General features: G+C 36.9%; 2 pseudogenes; one reads left to right on the top strand and one right to left on the bottom strand.

Moving 5' to 3' along the window:
• The window catches only part of LOC106004068, a 66379-nt pseudogene extending 62818 nt beyond the window's left edge, over window positions 1-3561 (top strand).
• A 5753-nt stretch (window positions 3562-9314) lies between these two features.
• Window positions 9315-16601, bottom strand: LOC101686648 (annotated as a pseudogene).
• Between the last annotated feature and the right edge of the window lie 3665 nt (window positions 16602-20266).

The following is a 20266-nucleotide window of genomic DNA, read 5'->3' as shown; positions in this document are numbered from 1 at the left end:
TATAAAATAAACATTATATATAAAATATAAGGATAATATATAAATATATAATAATATATTAGACTATATATATTATTTTCTCTATCTTTTTTATCAGGCATATAGTGTTTTTTTCATATGTTGTTTTGTTTGTTACCTTCTCTTATTTTTCAGATGAGGGTACTTAGTTTCTTTTTCTCTTCGTTCCTTACTCTTTTTTTTTTTGTCTTTCTTATTTTTTTAGACTCGGGCTTATAGTTTATTGTTTGTCTATCTGTTTCTTCACATTTTGGTTCCTTTTTCTTTTCTCTTGTTTTGGATCAGACTTTTTGGTTTTTGTTTGTTTGTGTTTCTTTTAATTTTTTCTTCTTTCTTCATGGCTTTATCTTGACAAACATATCGAAGTGCATGTACTTAAAGGTACAAACATTCCCCACTACAAGCAAGAATGAACTCTGTAGAAGAAGGAACAGTGGGAAAGAACAGCCAAAACACAACAGAGTGTACACAGCATACACCAGAAACACTTCCTGAAGTTGCTGTTGTTGTTGTCACAGCTGGGTTTTTCTTTTCTTTCTTTCTTTCTTTCTTTCTTTCTTTCTTTCTTTCTTTCTTTCTTTCTTTCTTTCTTTCTTGTTCTTTCCTCCTTCCTTTTCTGGGCAAAATGACTAGACAGAAAAATTCACCCCAAAAGGACAGGAGGTAATACCACCAGGAATTTTTAAAAAATAAATAAATGAGCAATATAGATATAAGTAAAATGTCTGAACTAGAGTTTAGATCAAGAATTATAAAGATACTAGCTCAGTTTGAAAAAAGCATAGAAGAAACTGGAGAACGCCTTACAGTAGAAATAAATCCATAGTTATATGGTCAATTAATCTAGCAAAGGAAACAAGATTATAGAATGATAAAAAGGTCTTTTCATCAAACAGTGTTTGGAAAACTTAACAACTACATATAAAATAATTAGAGTGCACTACTTTCTAACGCCATACACAGAAATAAATTCAAAATGGATTAAAGACCTAAATGTGACACCTGAAACTATAAAAATCCTAAAAGAGAGCACTGGCAATAATTTCTCTGACAATAACCAAAGCAACATTTTTTCTAAATATAGATCTCCTAAGGAAAGGGAAACAAAAGCAAAATTTAATTATTATAACTATATCAAAATAAAAAGTTTTGTACAGCAAACCATCAACAAAACAAAAAGAAAACTTAATGGTAGAAGGTATGTGCAAATGATATATCCTACAAGGGGTCAGTCTCCATAATATATAAAGAACTCATACAACTCAAGACCAAAATAACTAAACAATCTGATTAAAAAGGGAAAAGGTCCTGAATAGACATTTTTCTAAAGAAGACATACAGATGACTACCTGACACATGAAAAGTTTATCCACGTCAGTCATTGTCATCAGGGAAATGCAAATCAAAACCACAATGAGTGTTTATAGCAGCAATGCCCACAATAGCCAAACTATGGAAAGAACCTAGATGTCCATCAACAGATGAATGGATTAAGAAGATGTGGTGTATATACACAATGGAATACTATGCAGCCATCAAAAGAAATGAAATCTTGCCATTTGCGACAACATGGATGGAACTAGAGCGTATCATGCTTAGCAAAATAAGTCAAGCAGAGAAAGACAACTATCATATGATCTCCCTGATATGAGGAAGTGGTGATGCAACATGGGGGCTTAAGTGGGTAGGAGATGAATCAATGAAGCAAGATGGGATTGGGAGGGAGACAAACCACAAGTGACTCTTAATCTCACAAAACAAACTGAGGGTTGCTGGGGGAAGGGGGTTTGGGAGAAGGGGGTGGGATTATGGACATTGGGGAGGGTATGTGCTTTGGTGAGTGCTGTGAAGTGTGTAAACCTGGTGATTCACAGACCTGTACCCCTGGGGATAAAAATATATGTTTATAAAAAATAAAAATTATAAAAGAAAAGAAAACAAAAAAACCCACAATGAGATAGATGAGATAGCACCTCACATGAATTAGAATGGCTAAAGTCAAAATTATAATACTAAGTGTTGATGAAAATGTGGAGAAAAAATAACCCTTGTGTATTCTTGGTGGGAATGTAAATTGGTATAGCTGTTGTGGAAAATACTATGGAAATTCCTCAAAAATTTTTAAAAAATAAAAATACCATATGATCCAATAATGCCACTATTGGGTATTTATGTCCCAAATACAAAAACTTAATGCAAAAACATATATAAACCCCAAGTTTATTGTAGCATTATTTACAATAGTTAAGATATAGAAACAACCTAAGTGTTCATCCACAGTTGAAAAGATAAAGAAGAAATAGTATAGAGCCCAGCTTCATGACAGCTCTAAGTACCCCACGGACCTCAGGCACCCAGCATGTGCCAGCCCTATTGCCATTATGCCCAAGAGAAAGTTCAGCTCCACTGAAGGGGTGGTGAAGAAGGAGCTCAAGAGGAGATTGGTGAAGTTGTTAGTCAAATGTGCTCCTGCAAAAGTGGAAACAAAGAAGTCAGAGAATGTGGCAGGAAGGAATAAATCTTTAGGCAACAAAGAAAGTGGAAACAAAGGGGGATGGGGGACCAGAGGGAAAACAGGCTGAAGTGGCTAACCAAGAAATGAAAGAAGACTTACTTGCAGGAAAATGAGAAACTGAAGGGGAGGAGATTATAGCCTCTAATGAAGCAGGAGAGAAAGAAGGCAAGTCTGATGAATATCATATACTATGTCTCATCAGTGGTCTTTGTCTTCTCTCTTGTACAATCCAGAGGAATATTTTTATCAACTGTTTTGTAAATGCAAGTTTCTTATTAGCTCTAGAAAAATTTTTGAGAAGGAGAGAATCCACCTTTATGCCTTATTTTAGGTATAATTTTTTTTGAATATTTTATTTCACTTTTTTAAAAATTTCTTTTCAGTGTAACAGTATTCATTGTTTTTGCACCACACCCAGTGCTCAATGCAATCCATGTCCTCTCTAATACCCACCACCTGGTTCCCCCAACCTCTCCCCCCCCACCCCTTCAAAACCCTCAGATTGTTTTTCAGTCCATTGTCTCTCATGGTTTACCTCCCCTTCCAATTTCCCTCAACTCCCTTCTCCTCTCCATCTCCCCTTGTCGTCCATGCTATTTGTTATGCTCCACAAATAAGTGAAACCATATGATAATTGACTTTCTCTGCTTGACTTATTTCACTCAGCATAATCTCTTCCAGTCCCATCCATGTTGCTACAAAAGTTGGGTATTAATCCCTTCTGATGGAGGCATAATACTCCATAGTGTATATGGACCACATCTTCCTTATCCATTCATCCATTGAAGGGCATCTTGGTTCTTTCCACAGTTTGGCGACCATGACCATTGCTGCTATAAACTTTGGGGGTACAGATGGCCCTTCTTTTCACTACATAGGTATAATTTTTTAAAAGGTGAAATAACTTTCTGGTTGTTTATTTTTTTTGTTACAACCAGAAAATAGCAGTATATTGGATATGGGAGGCTTTGATTGTCTTGAGTGTCAGCTTATCATTTCACAGATGAGTTAGTATTTATATCCTGTAATACAAATCATATTAAATGGCAATTTGAAGTCAGTTGTGCATTTAATATATCTTGAACATTTTAAATTACTTCTGTTCCCATGTTATTTTGGTGGAATTGTTTTACTCCTTGATCTTTACTTTCCCTGGCTGAAATTTGTACGCTATGTAACATCTTGGTCATGGTGATCCAGTTTTCCTAGTAACTTTATTAATGTGGTGTACAAGGTTGAAAATTTGAGTATATACTCTATATTATATTAATTATTAATTAATTGGACTCAACAACATAAGAGTGTATCAACATTTGAAGATATTTTTAGTTGATATATTGTTAATGAAAATTTGTCTCCAAATTTTAAGGCAGAAGTTTACTAAAATGACTTAACAACTGATTTTTTTTAGATTTTCAGTAAATATGTTAAGAATTGTGTACAAATTGAAATTTTTGTATTAGTCCTCAAAACAACCAATAAATACTCAATAATGAAAAGAAAGAAGTGGCATGTATACCCAGTGAAATATTAATGACCCATAAAGAATGAAATCTTGTCATTTGCAACAACATGGATAGGTCTAGAGAATATTATGCTAAGTAAAATATGTCAAATGCCATATGATTTTACTCATAAGTGGATTTTTAAAAAAACACAACAAATGAATAAACAATAAAAGCAGAATTGGAGGCCCATGGTGGCTCAATGAGCACCCAACTCTTGGTTTCAGCTCAGGTGATGACCTTGTGGGTGTGGGATCAGGCCTCAGGTTGGTCTCTGCACTCAGCTCAGAACCTGATTCAGATTTTCCCCTCCCTCTCACTTTCCCTTTCTTTCTCTTTCTTTCAAATAAACACATAAATACATAAACAAACAAACAAAAATATTTTTTTATAAAAACAGAGTCAGATTTATAAATATGGACAATAAACTGACAGATGTCAGAGGAGAAGGGGTGGAGGTAGGGCAAAAGGGGCAAAGGGAAGTGGTAGATACAGAGTTCCAGTTATGGAATGAATAAGTCATGGGAGTAAAAGTCCCAACATAATTAATATGGTCAATGGTACTGTAATAGTGCTGTATCCATACAGATGATAGCTACATTTGTAATGAACATACTATAATGTATAAACTTGTTGAATCCTTATGTTGTATACCCAAAACTAATGTAACATTGTGTGTCAGCTATACTAAATAATAATCATTTAAAAAGCAGAAAAGAGAACATAGAAATAAACTCTCATATATATGTGGCCAAATAATTGTCATCAAGACAGACAAGACAATTACATTGGTAAAAAGACACTTTTTTTTTCCAACAAAAGGTGCTAGGAAAACTGGATACACACATGCAAAATAATAAGGTTGTACCCATGACCTCACCATATACAAAAGTTAACTCAAATTAATCAAAGGCATATACATAAGAAAAAATTTGTAAAACTCTTAAAAGAAAAGGTATGGGGAAAGCTTTGTAAGAATGGACTTGGCAATGATTTCTTAAATATGGAAACCAAAATCATAGGCAACAAAAGAAAAAGAGATAAATTGTACTTCATCAAAATGAAATACTATGTGCATCAAAGAACACTATCATGAGAGTAGGAGAAAATGTTTTCAAATTGTTTTGATAAGGGTTAATATTTGGAATGTATTTTATAGTATTTAAGGTATGGGAACAACCTTAAACATTGATGGATAAATAGATAAAGAAGACGTCTCACACACACACACACACACACAGACACTGCAATATTACTCTGCAATAGAAAGAATGCAGTCTGGCTATTTGCAACAGCATGGATGGACCTTGAGGGTATTATGCTACCTGACATAAATCATGCTAAGAAAGACAGATATCATATAACATTACTTACATGTGCAACCTAAAACAATAAATAAATTAAAAGTGGAATCATGTCTATAAATACAGAGAACAAATTGATGGATGCCAGATATAATGGTGGTATGGGATGGGCAAAAACTGGAGATACAGATTTCTGGTTCTGGAATAAATAAACCATGAGAATAAAAGGTGCAAAATAAGGAATATGGTCATTGAGATTGTTATAGCATTTGTATGGTGACAGTTGGTAACTGCACTTTTGGTGAGCATAGCATAATGTATAAACTTGTTGAATCACTATTATGTACACCAGACACTAATACAATAATGTTTGTCAACTATGGTAAAAAAAAAAATTAAATAAAACACATATCATCAACAAAAGATAAGAATATTCCTCCAATGATTCAGCTCAAAGACCTGGAATTTTGTTATCTGTGTGATAGAAAAAAAAATTCAAATGACATTTTTGAGGAACCAAACAAGCTACAAGAAAACAAAGAAAAACAATTCAGCACAATCTGGGAAACATAACAAGACCAAATTGTTAAGTTTTATAAACATGGAAATCATTAAAAAACAAAATCCAAAACTGAAGATTTTGTTAAATGAAAAAGTGCAATAGATAAAAGCTACAGCCAAGTACTGCAACTGAAACAATAAGTTATGCAAAGTACAAGAATTTTTACACAACTCAGAAGAATAACAAAAAAATAATGAATAAGAGAAAGAAAGGCTATCATCAATGACATTCATAAAAACAAACATATATTAGAATAATTGAAGTTCCAAAACTAGGAGAGAGGAAGAAATGAGCACAAAGTTTATTTAAGGGAATAATACCCGAGAACATCCCAGAAGTGGGGGGGAAAGACTTCAACATCCAAATTCATGAAGCTGAAAGATCACCTCATCATTTCAATGGAAATCTATCTTCTATAAGATACATTACAATAAATTGTTGAAAATTGAATACAAAGAAAAAAGACTAATCTACAGAAAGCCCCATTAGGCTCAATAATTTTCTCTGCAAAAACTATACAGAACAAGAGAGAGAGAGGAGTTCCACATCCAAAATATTAAAGAACAGGGTGCCTGGGTGACTCAGTGGGTTAAGCCTCTGCCTTTGGCTAGGGTCATGATCTCAGGGTCCTGGGATCAAACCCCACATTGGGCTCTCTGCTCAGCGAGGAGTTTGCTTACCCCACCCCCTCTGCCTGCCTCTCTGCCTACTTGTGATCTCTCTCGCTCTCTCTGTCAAATAAATAAATAAATAAATAGATAGATAAATAATCTTTTTTAAAAAAATTAAAGAAAAAGTTTGCCAGACAAGGAACTCTATATGCCAAAACTAACTTTCAGATATGGAGGAGAAATACTTTACCAGAAAAACAAAAACTTTGGGAATTATCACTATTAGAACTGCAATGCAAACAAACAAACAAAAAACAAAAACAAAAGAAAAACTCATATTAGATCTTTTTTTCTTTTTCTTTCAGTGTTTCAAGATTCATTGTTTATGCACCACAGCCAATGCTCCATGCAATACGTGCCCTCCTTAATATGCACCACCAGGCTCACCAATTTCCCCAACCCCCTCCCCTCCAAAACCCTCAGGTTGTTTCTCAGAGTCCACAGTCTTTCATGGTTTGTCTCCCCCTCTGATTTCCCCCAACTCACTTCTTCTCTCCATCTCCCCATGTCCTCTGTGTTATTCCTTATGATCCACAAGTAAGTGAAATCATATAATTGACTTCGTCTGCTTGACTGATTTCACTAGCATAATCTCCTTCAGTCCCATCCGTGTTGATGCAAAAGTTGGGTATTCATCCTTTCTGATGGAGGCATAATATTCCATTATATATATGGATCACATTTTCTTTTTCCATTTGTCTGTTGAAGTGCATCTTGGCTCTTTCCACAGTTTGGTGATTGTGGCCATTGCTGCTATGAACATTGTGGTACAGATGGCCCTTCTTTTCACTACATCTGTATCTTTGGGGTAAATACCCAGTAGTGCAATTGCAGGGTCATAGGGAAGGTCTATTTTTAATTTCTTAAGGAATCTTCACACTGTATTCCAAAGAAGTGGCTGCACCAACTTGCATTCCCACCAACAGTTTAAGAAGGTTCCCCTTTCTCCACATCCTCTCCAACACTTGTTGTTTCCTGTCTTTTTAATCTTGGACATTTCTAATAGGGGTAAGTTGTTATCTCAATGTGATTTTGATTTGAGTTTCCCTGATGGCTAATGATGATGAACATTTTTTCATGTGTCTGTTAGCCATTTGTATGTCTTCTTTGGAGAAATGTTTGTTCGTGTCTTCTGCCCATTTTTTTGTCATGATTATTTTTTTTGGGTGTTGAGTTTGAGGAGTTCTTTATAGATTTAAAAAATTTATTTATTTAAATACAATTTAGCTAACATAAAGCACATTATTAGTTTCTGGGGTTGAATTTAGTGCTCATTAGTTGCATATAATGCCCAGTGCTTATTAGATCAAGTGCCCTCCTTAATGCCCATCTCCCAGTTATCTAATACACCACCCACCTCTCCTCCAGCAACCCTTAGTTTTTTTCCTATAGTTAAGAGTCTCATATGGTTTGCCTCCCTTTCTGTTTTCATCTTATTTTATTTTTTTCCTTTCCTTCCCCTGTGTTCACCTGCTTTGTTTCTTAAATTCCAAATCTGAGTGAAGTCATAAGGTATTTGTCTTTCTCTGACTTATTTTGATTAGCATAATACCATTTAGTTTCAATCACATCATTGTAAATGACAAGAGTTCATTCTTCTTGATGGTTAAATAATAGTCCATTGTATATATATACATCTTCTTTATCCATGGACTGTTGATGAATATCTGGGCTATTTCCATATTTTGGCTATTGTGGACATTGCTGTTATAAACGTTGGAATTCAGGTGCTCCTTCATATCACTATTTTCGTATACTTTGGATCAATACCTAGTAGTGCAATTGCTGAGTCAAAGGGTAGTTCTAATTTTAACATTGTGAGAAACCTCCATACTGTTAAACAGAGTGGCTACACCAGTTTGCATTCCCACCAACAGTGTAAGAGTGTTCCCCTTTTGCTGCATCCTTGCCAACATATGTTGTTTCCTGACTTGTTAATTTTAGTCATTCTGACCAGTGTGAATTGGTGTCTCAGTGTGATTTTGATTTGTATTTCTTTCATGCTGAGGGATATTGAGCACTTTTTCATGTCTCTTTTAGCCATTTTATGTCTTCATTAGAGAAATATCTGTTCATGTCTTCTGCCCATTTTTTGAATGGATTTTTTTTTGTTTTGTTTTTTGAGTGTTGAGTTTGATTAAGTTCTTTTTTAATATCTTCCATTCCACAGTTTGACTTTTAGTTTTGTTGACGGTCTTCTTTGCTGTGCAAGAGCATTTTTCCTGATGAAGCCCGATTAGTTCATATTTACTTTTGTCTTCCTTGCCTCTGGAGACATGTCTAGGAAGAAGTTAATGCAGCTGAGGACAAAGATGTTCCTGCCTATGTTCTCCTCTAGGCTTTTGATAGATTTCTGTCTCACATTTAGGTCTTTCATTCTTTTTTTTTTTCTGTGATTTGTGAATTCTTTATTTTGGCTAATATTGACTGCCTTCATTACTACCACAGATTTATTATAGCTCAGGAGAATTACTCACTAGATATACTGTTGTCATTAAACACCAAAAATCAGGAGGAGACTGGAGGGCTTTTAGAAAGGGGTAAGAAGAAGGGGAAAAGAAACTCAAGTGAGAACACAAGGTCCTGCCCAGCCTAGTGGTCAGGAAATGAGTCACCACATCAGATCTAACTGAAATGCCAGCCTCTCCAAAAAGGCTTTCATGAAAAAGCGGTGTTAACAATTATTCACCCGACAAAACAAAAGGTCAATGAATGTTTCTAGAAAAGATCTCAGCATGAAAGACCCAACTAAGGAAATGTTATACATAGCACCATGACAGAGCTGGGATCAATTCATCAGTTAAGATTCTACTGTGGACATAGAAATCCCTAGGCGCTAGCTCTCACTCACAGATGTACGTGATGTTTTATGGCATAAAGATGTTGTAGACAGTTCTCACGTAGATGTCATCAGGAGGAGGCTTCTTCTTGCTGCCAGGTTCCAGAAATTTCTTAATTGTAGGGATATTACTTATTTTCACTGTGAACTCCTGGAGATGAGGAAATGCAGACAGGATATTGGGGATTTTCTCTTCTAGAGCCAAAATGGTTTGTAGTAGAATCACATCTGCAAGGCTCAGCTGGTTACCAACCAGAAACCTCTGACCATCAACTCTTAAAACGTTTCAAGAGCCACGCCCAGCAGTCGGCCTCTGCGCCACTCATCCCGGATGCTCCCAGAGGTGCCGGCTCTGCTAAGGGAGGAGTCAAGATGGCGGAGAAGTAGCAGGCTGAGACTACTTCAGCTAGCTGGAGATCAGCTAGATAGCTTATCTAAAGATTGCAAACACCTGAAAATCCATCGGCAGATCGAAGAGAAGAAGAACAGCAATTCTGGAAACAGAAAAACAACCACTTTCTGAAAGGTAGGACCTGCAGAGAAGTGAATCCAAAGCGACGGGAAGATAGACCCCGGGGGGAGGGGCTGGCTCCCAGCAAGTGGCGGAGCAATGGAGAACAAAATCAGGACTTTTAAAAGTCTGTTCTGCTGAGAGACATCGCTCCAGAGGCTAAACCAGGGCAAAGCCCATGCAGGGTCAGCGTGGCCTCAGGTCTCGCAGGGTCACAGAAGGATCGGGGGTGTCTGAGTGTCGCAGAGCTTGCGGGTATTGGAATGGGAAAGCCGGCTACAGAGACAGAGCCGACAGTAAGCTCACAGCTTGGTGTTACCTTGAATCGGTCGCAGGCTCGGTGAGCTCGGAGCGCGGCTGGAGGTCAGGCAGACGGGAGTAACTGGGCGCTGTTCTCTGAGGGCGCACTGAAAAGTGGGGTCCCCGGGCTCTCAGCTCCTCTGGGCTGGAGATCAGGAGGTCGCCATTTGTATTCCTGTCCTCTGGAACTCTACGGAAAGCGCTCAGGGAACAAAAGCTCCTGAAAGCAAACCGGAGCGGATTACTCAGCCCGGCCCCTGGTAAGGGCGGTGCAATTCCCCCTGGGGCAAAGACACTTGAGAATCACTACACCAGGCCCTCCCACAGAAGATCAACAAGAAATCCAGCCGAGACCAAGTTCACCTACCAAGGAGTGCGGTTTCAATACCAAGGAGAGCAGCAGAATTCCAGAGGAGGAGAAAGCAAAGCACAGAACTCATGGCTTTCTCCCTGTGATTTTTTTTTCTTTTCTTTTCTTTTTTCCCTGTGAATTTTTTAGTCTTGCAGTGAATTTAATTTTTTTCTTTTTCATTTTTTTTCTCTTCTTCTGCTAAAATTTTTTTGAATTTTTACCCTTCTCTTTTTTAACGTTTTTAACTAGTTTATCTAATATATATATTTTTTCCTTTTTATATTTTTCTTTATTCGTTTTCCTTTTTTAAATTCTTTTCTTTTTTCTCTTTTTTTCTTTTCTTTTATTTTCTTTCTTTTTGAACCTCTTTTTATCCCCTTTCTCCCCCCTCATGATTTGCGATCTCCGCTGATTTGGTTAAACCATATTTTCCTGGGGTTGTTGCCACCCTTTTAGTATTTTACTTGCTCTTTCATATACTCTTATCTGGACAAAATGACAAGGCGGAAAAATTCACCACAAAAAAAAGAACAAGAGGCAGTACAGAAGGCTAGGGGCCTAATCAATACAGACATTGGTAATATGTCAGATCTAGAGTTCAGAATGACAATTCTCAAGGTTCTAGCCGAGCTCAAAAAAGGCATGGAAGATATTAGAGAAACCCTCTCGGGAGATATAAAAGCCCTTTCTGGAGAAATAAAAGAACTAAAATCTAACCAAGTTGAAATAAAAAAAAGCTATTAATGAGGTGCAATAAAAAATGGAGGCTCTCACTGCTAGGATAAATGAGGCAGAAGAAAGAGTTAGTGATATAGAAGACCGAATGACAGAGAATAAAGAAGCTGAGCAAAAGAGGGACAAACAGCTACTGGAACACGAAGGGAGAATTCGAGAGATAAGTGACACCATAAGACGAAACAACATTAGAATAATTGGGATTCCAGAAGAAGAAGAAAGAGAGAGGGGAGCAGAAGGTATACTGGAGAGAATTATTGGGGAGAATTTCCCCAATATGGCAAAGGGAACGAGCATCAAATTTCAGGAGGTTCAGAGAATGCCCGTCAAAATCAATAACAATAGGCCCACATCCTGTCACCTTATAGTAAAATTTACAAGTCTTAGTGACAAAGAGAAAATCCTGAAAGCAGCCCGGGAAAAGAAGTCTGTAACATACAATGGTAAAAATATTAGATTGGCAGCTGACTTATCCACAGAGACCTGCCAGGCCAGAAAGAGCTGGCATGATATTTTCAGAGCACTAAACGAAAAAAACATGTAGCCAAGAATACTATATCCAGCTAGGCTGTCATTGAAAATAGAAGGAGAGATTAAAAGCTTCCAGGACAAACAAAAACTGAAGGAATTTGCAAACACCAAACCAGCTCTACAGGAAATATTGAAAGGGGTCCTCTAAGCAAAGAGAGAGCCTACAAGTGGTAGATCAGTAAGGAACAGAGACAATATACAGTAACAATCACCTTACAGGCAATACAATGGCACTAAATTCATATCTCTCAATAGTTACCCTGAATGTTAATGGGCTAAATGTCCCTGTCAAAAGACACAGGGTATCAGAATGGATAAAAAAACAAAACCCATCTATATGTTGCCTCCAAGAAACTCATGTTAAGCCTGAAGACAGCTCCCGATTTAAAGTGAGGAGGTGGAAAAGAATTTACCATGGTAATGGACATCAGAAGAAAGCAGGAGTGGCAATCCTTATATCAGATCAATTAGATTTTAATCCAAAGACTATAATAAGAGATGAGGAAGGACACTATATCATACTCAAAGGGTGTGTCCAACAAGAAGATTTAACAATTTTAAATATCTATGCCCCCAACGTGGAAGCAGCCAACTAAATAACCAATTAATAACAAAATCAAAGAAACACATCAACAATAATACAATAATAGTAGGGGACTTTAACACTCCCCTCACTGAAATGGACAGATCATCCAAGCAAAAGATCAGCAAGGAAATAAAGGCCTTAAACGACACACTGGACCAGATGGACATCACAGATATATTCAGAACATTTCATCCCAAAGCAACAGAATACACATTCTTCTCTAGTGCACATGGAACATTCTCCAGAATAGATCACATCTTTGGCCCTAAATCAGGACTCAACTGGTATCAAAAGATGGGGATCATTCCCTGCATATTTTCAGACCAAAATGCTCTGAAGGTAGAACTCAACCACAAGAGGAAGTTTGGAAAGAACCCAAATACATGGAGACTAAACACCATCCTTCTAAAGACTGAATGGGTCAACTGGGAAATTAAAGAAGAATTGAAAAAAATCATGGAAACAAATGATAATGAAAATACAACAGTTCAAAATCTGTGGGACACAACAAAGGCAGTCCTGAGAGGAAAATATATAGAGGTACAAGCCTTCTGCAAGAAACAAGAAAGGTCTCAGTTTCACAACCTAACTCTACACCTAAAGGAGCTGGAGAAAGAACAAGAAAGAAACCCTAAGCCCAACAGGAGAAGAGAAATCATAAAGATCAGAGCAGAAATCAATGAAATTGAAACCAAAAAGACAATAGAGCAAATCAATGAAACTAGGAGCTGGTTATTTGAAAAAATTAATAAAATTGATAAACCCCTGGCCCAACTTAACAAAAAGAAAAGAGAAAGGACCCAAATAAATAAAATCATGAGTGAAAGAGGAGAGATCACAACTAACACCAAAGAAATACAAACTATTATAAGAACATACTATGAGCAACTCTACGCCAACAAATTTGAAAATATGGAAGAAATGGATGCATTCCTCGAAACATATAAACTGCCACACCTGAACCAGGAATAAGTTGAAAGCCTGAACAGACCCATAACCAGTAAGGAGATTGAAACAGTCATTAAAAATATCCAAACAAACAAAAGCCCAGGGCCAGACGGCTTTCCGGGGGAATTGTACCACACATTTAAAGAAGAACTAATTCCTATTCTCCTGAAACTTCAAAAAATTGAAATGGAAGGAAAACTTCCAAACTCATTTTATGAGGCCAACATCACCTTGATTCCAAAACCAGACAAGGCTCCCATCAAAAAAGAGAGCTATAGGCCAATATCCTTGATGAACACAGATGCAAAAATTCTCACCAAAATACTAGCCAATAGGATTCAACAGCACATTAAAAGGATTATTCACCACGAACAAGTGGGATTGATTCCAGGGCTGCAAGGTTGGTTCAACATCCGCAAATCAGTCAATGTGATACAACACATCAATAAAAGAAAGAACAAGAACCATATGATACTCTCAATAGATGCTGAAAAAGCAATTGATAAAGTACAGCATCCCTTCCTGATCAAAACTCTTCAAAGTGTAGGGATAGAGGGCACATACCTCAATATCATCAAAGCCATCTATGAAAAACCCACCGCAAATATCATTCTCAATGGAGAAAAACTGAAATCTTTTCCAATAAGGTCAGGAACATGGCAGGGATGTCCATTATCACCACTGCTATTCAACATTGTACTAGAGGTCCTAGCCTCAGCAATCAGACAAAAAAAGGAAATTAAAGGCATCCAAATCTGCAAAGAAGAAGTCAAATTATCACTCTTCGCAGATGATATGATACTATATGTGGAAAACCCAAAAGACTCCACTCCAAAACTGCTAGAACTTGTACAGGAATTCAGTAAAGTGTCAGGATATAAAATCAATGCACAGAAATCAGTTGCATTTCTCTACACCAACAACAAGACAGAAGAAAGAGAAATTAAGGAGTCAATCCCATTTACAATTGCACCCAAAATCATAAGATACCTAGGAATAAACCGAACCAAAGAGGCACAGAATCTATACTCAGGAAACTATAAAGTACTCATGAAAGAAATTGAGGAAGACACAAAGAAATGGAAAAATGTTCCATGCTCCTGGATTGGAAGAATAAATATTGTGAAAATGTCTATGCTACCTAAAGCAATCTACACATTTAATGCAATTCCTATCAAAGTACCATCCATCTTTTTCAAAGAAATGGAACAAATAATTCTAAAATTTATATGGAACCAGAAAAGACCTTGAATAGCCAAAGGGATATTGAAAAAGAAAGCCAAAGTCGGTGGCATCACAATTCCGGACTTCAAGCTCTATTACAAAGCTGTCATCATCAAGACAGCATGGTACTGGCACAAAAACAGACACATAGATCAATGGAACAGAATAGAGAGCCCAGAAATAGACCCTCAACTCTATGGTCAACTAATCTTTGACAAAGCAGGAAAGAATTTCCAATGGAAAAAAGACAGCCTCTTCAATAAATGGTGTTGGGAAAATTGGACAGCCACATGCAGAAAAATGAAAGTGGACCATTTCCTTACACCACACACGAAAATAGACTCAAAATGGATGAAGGACCTCAATGTGTGAAAGGAATCCATCAAAATCCTTGAGGAGAACACAGGCAGCAACCTCTTCGACCTCAGCCACAGCAGCATCTTCCTAGGAACATCGCCAAAGGCAAGGAAAGCAAGGGCAAAAATGAACTATTGGGATTTCATCAAGATCAAAAGCTTTTGCACAGCAAAGGAAACAGTTAACAAAATCAAAAGACAACTGACAGAATGGGAGAAGATATTTGCAAACGACATATCAGATAAAGGACTAGTGTCCAAAATCTATATAGAACTTAGCAAACTCAACACCCAAAGAAAAATAATCCAATCAAGAAATGGGCAGAGGACATGAACAGACATTTCTGCAAATAAGATATTCAGATGGCCAACAGACACATGAAAAATTGCCCCATATCACTCGGCATCAGGGAAATACAAATCAAAACCACAATGAGATATCACCTCTCACCAGTCAGAATGGCTAAAATCAACAAGTCAGGAAATGACAGATGCTGGCGAGGATGCGGAGAAAGGGGAACCCTCCTACACTGTTGGTGGGAATGCAAGCTGGTGCAACCACTCTGGAAAACAGCATGGAGGTTCCTCAAAATGTTGAAAATAGAACTGCCCTATGACCCAGCAATTGCACTACTGGGTATTTACGCTAAAGATACAAACGTCGTGATCCAAAAGGGCACGTGCACCCGAATGTTTATAGCAGCAATGTCCACAATAGCCAAACTATGGAAAGAACCTAGATGTCCATCAACAGATGAATGGATCAAGAATATGTGGTATATATACACAATGGAATACTATGAAGCCATCTAAAGAAATGAAATCTTGCCATTTGCGACAACATGGATGGAACTAGAGCGTATCATGCTTAGCAAAATAAGTCAAGCAGAGAAAGACAACTATCATATGATCTCCCTGATATGAGGAAGTGGTGATGCAACATGGGGGCTTAAGTGGGTAGGAGAAGAATCAATGAAACAAGATGGGATTGGGAAGTTGACAAACCATAATTGACTCTTAATCTTACAAAACAAACTGAGGGTTGCTGGGGGGAGGGGTGTTGGGAGAAGAGGGGTTGGGGTTATAGACATTGGGGAGGGTATGTGCTTTGGTGAGTGCTGTGAAGTGTGTAAACCTGGCGATTCACAGACCTGTACCCCTGGGGATAAAAATACATGTTCATAAAAAAATAAAAAATTAAAAATAAAAACCCTTTTCAAACACAGGAAAGTATATAATTATAGCCTTCTGGGCCATGTTAACCACTTTCTTTTGTTGGTTTTCTGGTTTTATAAAGGATGCATGATAATCCGTTCCAGTAGATCTAGTGTTCCCTCCACGTACATGTCAATCAGGTTTCTCTCCTTGAGGTCCTTGCCTAAGAAGTGGTGTTTATGTGCTATGCAGTGAAGGATGCTTTGGGTCAGCACCAACTTCATCCCATTAATTTCAACCATTGGCACTTGTTGGAACAGCAGGTGGTTACCATTCTGCAACTTCTGAAACTGTTCTTTTGTTTCTAAGAATTCTTCATCAAACTCAATTCTGGTTTCAGCTAAAACCCATCTTACAGATTCCATCCGGCCTCTTCCATTAGGGTAGTGGAGTTTGGGCTTTGCTGCCATGATGGCCTTTCAGGCTGAAGTCCGCTTGGAGCACACGGAGCTGCACCTCTTTCATTCATTTTGAGTGTGTGTGTGTGTGTGTGTGTGTGTGTGTGTGTGTGGTGTAAGACAGTGGTTCAGTATCATTCTTTTGCATGTGGCTGTCCAATTTTACCCGCACCACTTGTTGAAAAGACTGTTTTTTCCATTTGGTATTCTTTATTGCTTTGTTGAAGATTGGTTGACCATAGGGTCCATTTCTGGGTTTTCTATTCTGTTCCTTTGATCTATGTGTCTGTTTTTGTGCCAGTACCACACTGTCTCAATGATTATAGCTTTCTAATACAGCTTGAAGTCTAGAAATGTCAAGTCACCCACTTTGGTTTTCTTTTTCAATATTACTTTGGATATTCAGGGTCTTTTCTGGATCCACACAAATTTTAGAAATGTTTATTACAGCTCTGAAAAATGCTGGTAGTATTTTGATAGGAATTGCATTGAACGTGTAGACTGCTTTAGATGGCATAGATATTTTAACAATATCTGTTCTTCCAAATCTTTAGTAATAGAATGTTATTCTATTTCTCTGTGTTATCCTCAATTTCTTTCATAAATGTTGTACAATTTTAAAAGTACAATTTTTTTAACTCTTTGATTAGGTTTCTTCCAAAGTATCTTATAGTTTTGGTGCAATTATAATTGCTATTGATTTATTGATTAATCTTTCTTTTGCTTCATTGTTAGTGTATACAAATGCAACAGACTTCTGAGCCTTGATTTTATATCCTGTGACTTTCTGAATTTGTCTTTCAGGTATAGCAATTTTTTGATGGAGTCTTTCAGGTTTTCTACATGTAGTATCATGTCATCTACAACAATTGAAAGTTTAACTTCTTCTTTGCTGATTTGGATGCATTTATTTCTTCTTCTTGTTTGACTGCTGAGGCTAGGACTTCCAGTACTATGACAACAGTGATGAGCATGGACATCCCTGTCTTGTTGCTGACCTTGGGGGAAAGACTCTCATTTTTTCCCCATTGATGGTGATGTATGCTGTAGGTCTTTCTTATGTGGTTTTTATGATGTTGAGGTGTGTTTCCTCTATCCCTGCATTGTGGAGAGGTTTTATCAAAAAAAGAATACTGTATTTTGAAAAATGCTTTTTGTGTATCTATTTAGAGGATATGGTTCTTTTTTTTTTTAAGATTTTATTTATTTACCCAACACACAGAGAGAGAGATCACAAGTAGGCAGAGAGGCAGGCAGAGAAAGAGGAGGAAGCAGGCTCCCTGCTGAACAAAGAGCCTGACGTCGGGCTCGATCCCAGAACCCTGAGATCAGGACCCGAGCCAAAGGCAGAGGCTTTAACCCACTGAACCACCCAGGCGCTCCAATGATATGGTTCTTATCCTTTGTTTTATTAATGTGAGGTATCATGTTGACTGATTTGGGGATGTTGAATCACCCTTGAAGCTGAGGAATAAATCCCACTTGGTCATAATAATCCTTTGAATGTACTGTTGTATCCTATTAGATAGTATCTTTGTGAGAATTTTGGCATCATGCTCATCGGGGATATTGGTCTGTAATTCTTTATAGTGGTGTCTTTGTCTGGTTTTGGATTCCAGGTAATACTGGCCTCAGAATGAGTTCGGATATTTTCCTTCCATTTTTTTTTTTTTTGAAACAGTTCCAGAAGAATAGGAACTTCCTTAAATATTTTGTAGAATTCCCCTGGGAAGCCATCCAGTCCCGGATTCTGGTTTGTTGAAAGATTTTTGATTAATGATTCAATTCCTTTGCTGATTATGAGTCTCTTCAAATTCTCTATTTCTTCCTGTTTAGTTTTGGCAGTTTTATTTTTCTAGGAATTTATCTATTTCTTCCAGGTTGCCTCATTTGTTGGTCTTATATTTGCTCATAATATTCTCTTACAACTGTTTGTATTTCCTTGGTGTTGGTTGTGATCTCTGCCCTTTTATTCATGATTTTATTTATTTGAGTGCTTTCTCTTCCTTTCTTTTTTTTTATAAGTCAGGTTAGGGATTTATCAGTCTTGTGAGTTCTTTCAAGGAACTAGTTCCTAGTTTTATTGCTCTTTTCTATTTTTAAAAATTTCTACTTCATTGATTTCTGCCCTAATCTTTATTATTTCCCATATCCTGATAGATTTAGGCTTTATTTGCTTTCTATTTCCAGGTATTTCAGGTGTCAAGTTAGGTTGTGCATTTGAAACTTTTCTTGTTTATTGAGGAAGGCCTGTATTACAAAATACTTCCCTTTTAGGACCACCTTTGCTACCTCCCATAAGTTTAGAACTCTCGTGTTTTCATTTTCATTTGTTTCCATGTGTGTTTTTTCCCCCCATTTTATTTATTTATTTATTTTTATAAACATATATTTTTCTTTAATTTCCTGGTTGACCCATTCATTCTTTAGTAGTATGCTTTTTAACCTCCATGTATTTGTGGTCCTTCCAATATTTTTCCTGTGATTGACTTCAAGTTTTAAGGCATTGTGACCTTAAAATATGCATGGTATGTCCTCAGTCTTTTTGTACTGTTGAGGCCTGATTTGTGAGGCAGTATGTGATCTGTTAAGGAGAATGTCCCATGTGCAGTAGAGAATATTATATATTCTGCTGCTTTAGGATGAAATGCTCTGAATATATCTGTTAAGTCCATCTGGTCCAGTATGTCATTGATCTTATTTCCTTATTGTTTCCTTATTGATCTTCTGCTTAGACGATCTGTCTATTGTTATGTCTGGGGTGTTAAAGCCCCCTACTCTTATTGTAATGGTATCAACAAGTTTCCATACTTTTGTTATTAATATATTTATATAGTTGGCTGCTCCCATGTTAGGGGCATAAATATTTACAATTGGTAGATATTCTTGCTGGATAGGCTCCTTTATTATGATATAGTGTGTTTCATCTCTTATTAGGGACTTTTGTTTAAAATCTAGTTTTTCTGATATAAGGATGGCTATTCCACCTATCTTTTGATGTCCATTAGCATGATAAACACTGTTTCACCCCTTAACTTTCAATCTGGAGCTGTCCTTGTGTCTAAAATGGTCTCTTGTAAGCAGCATATTGATGGGTATTTTTTTAATTGTTTATTCTAATACCCTATATTTTGATTGGAACATTTAGTCCATTTAAATTCAGAATAATTAAATGGTATGAATTTAGTGCCATTATATTACCTTTAAAGTCAATGTTCTTTTACGTTCTCTGTTCCTTTCTGGTCTTTGTGACTTTTGGTCTCTTTCCATTCAATAGGTACCCTTTAATATTTCTTGGAGCACTGGTTTCATGTTCCCAAATTCCTTTAGTTTTTGTTTGTCTTGGAAACTGTTTATCGTTTCTTCTATTCTAAATGACAGACTCACTGGATAAAGTTTTGAATGCATATTTTTTCCCATATAGCACCTTGAATATATAATGCCAGTCCTTTCTGGCTTGCCAGGTCTCTGTAGACAGGTCTGCTGCCAGCCTTATGTGTCCACTTTGTAGGTGAACAACTTCTTGTCCGGAGCCCTTAGAAATTTTCAAGCTTCATCATAATATCTCATGGTTTGGCATATTTTACGTTGATTATAAGGGTGTTCTCTGTGCCTCCTGGATTTGGATGCTTTTTTTTTTTCTGCAGATTAGGGAAAGCTCTTTAATTTGTTCAATTAAAACTTCTTCCCTTTTTC

The sequence above is a fragment of the Mustela putorius genome, unplaced genomic scaffold, assembly GCF_011764305.1.
Source record: "Mustela putorius furo isolate JIRA1106 unplaced genomic scaffold, ASM1176430v1.1 tig00000870_pilon_pilon_pilon, whole genome shotgun sequence".
Taxonomy (NCBI): domain Eukaryota; kingdom Metazoa; phylum Chordata; class Mammalia; order Carnivora; family Mustelidae; genus Mustela; species Mustela putorius.
This window is presented reverse-complemented; position numbering and strand designations above follow the sequence as displayed.